General features: G+C 42.5%; 1 non-coding gene across 1 annotated transcript; it reads left to right on the top strand.

Moving 5' to 3' along the window:
* The first annotated feature begins 593 nt into the window (after nt 1-593).
* Nucleotides 594-668, top strand: Trnat-ugu (transfer RNA threonine (anticodon UGU)). Its single transcript has one exon. It is a non-coding gene; the product is annotated as a tRNA-Thr (tRNA).
* Nucleotides 669-1,770: the final 1,102 nt, after the last annotated feature.

Raw genomic sequence — 1,770 nt, forward strand, 5'->3', positions numbered from 1 at the left:
TGTCCAACGCCTTGTCACGGTTCGCGCGGCTCCCCCCGTTGGAGGTTCGAGTCCTCCCTCGGGCATAAGTTACTGTAAGTAGTGTGCAAACATACGGACTGATGGTTCAAATGGCTCTGAGCACTTTGGGACTTAACATCTGAGGTCATCAGTTTCCTAGAACTTAGAACGACTTAAACGTAACTAAATTAAGGACATCACACACATCCATGCTCGAGGCAGGATTTGAACCTGCGACCGTAGCGGTCGCGTGGCTCCCGACTGAAGTGCCTACAACCGCTCGGCCACATCGGCCGGTCTATCATGTATTCTAGAAGAGCTGCACGGTCGTCAGTGGCGCCTGTTGTTTCTAGAACAGTTACTATCTTCATATCTATCGTTAAACGTCACCCAGCCATTGACCTTCGTCTGTGCGAATGCGCACAGGCTACCGGAAATCTTACGGGAATCGTCACCTTAGTGTGAGCCAGTAATGAGTGGATGGACAAATACCTATTAAGTACATTACGTAATCGGATTGTGGGCGGTTCGGGGTGTGAGTCTCACGGGAAGCGTGCGAGGGATAAATTCCTGCAGTCGTGCTGTTCATTTGTGCCCTCGATAGCTCAGATGGATTGAGCGTCTGCCTTGTAAGCAGGAGATCCTGGGTTCGAGTCCCAGTAGCGGCACACTTTTCAGCTGTCCCCATCGAAGTATATCAACAACACCTGTCGGCAGCTGAGGGTTTCAATTAATTATCAGTTGTGTAGGTGATTCGATGAACCCTTTGCCAGGCACTTAAATGTGTTTTGCAGGGTATCCATATAGATGTAGATGATAACTCGTCCCGTGTCGCACTTGCTCAAAAGGATTCATACTGCAGAATGCATGCAAACATACTCACCCTAAATACGGACGAATATCAAGTGCAGGCTGCCGAGTGCTGCATATCCAGCTTAGACAGATCGGCTTTTCCTGCCAAGAAGAACAGGAAGTTGCTGTCTAGGAACAATCAGAGGTAGAGGAAGGGCTGATAAATACTCCTTGAATTGCAGACTAAACGTAAATAACGAAAATACATTTTTGGTAAAAATTGGTCAAAACATAATCGTTTGCCCTCCGTATTGGATTAGCTGTTTTGAATATTGAAAATCTGACTTCAGATTCGTTTTCAGCGACATTAAGAATATATGTGTAACACTCAGTTCATGCAAATCGAAGTAATAATATAACTAAATGTTTTCCCTAAACTTTGAACACTTTTTTTTTCGAGTAACGATTTTCTCAGAACGGCATGCAGCATAAATTAAAAGTGGTTCGATCTCTTAACTTCTACCTCTGACCCCTAAAAGTAAACACTTTTCTTAGGAACTTATAGCTATAATATGACATTTGTTAATATTAACTAATTTTTGTGTAGGCATAAGGAGTGAAACAAACCCCTCAAAATCGAACTCAAAGTTCGAATTAGCACTGTATCGTTAAATTTAAGGTTGTTTCATTGCGGTTAGGTATGCGCTCCCATTAATTTTATGTATTATCGACTGATGTTATCCATTTTCAAGTTCAGAGAAATAATGTAGTATCAACTGATGTTACCCATTTTTGAATTCAGGTAACATCTGAGGTGCCACACTGCACGCACTCTGCGTACTCCAGTCTCGCAAGCCCTTGATCAAATCATAATTACGGGCGCCATTTTTTATTGAAAATCTAAAATTAAGCTCATAGTATTGTCACTCGTAATTCCCAAACAGATCGTTCGAATGTATTTTCATTGTCTCAAAAAAA

This window comes from Schistocerca gregaria, unplaced genomic scaffold (genome assembly GCF_023897955.1).
Source record: "Schistocerca gregaria isolate iqSchGreg1 unplaced genomic scaffold, iqSchGreg1.2 ptg000305l, whole genome shotgun sequence".
In the NCBI taxonomy this organism is placed as follows: domain Eukaryota; kingdom Metazoa; phylum Arthropoda; class Insecta; order Orthoptera; family Acrididae; genus Schistocerca; species Schistocerca gregaria.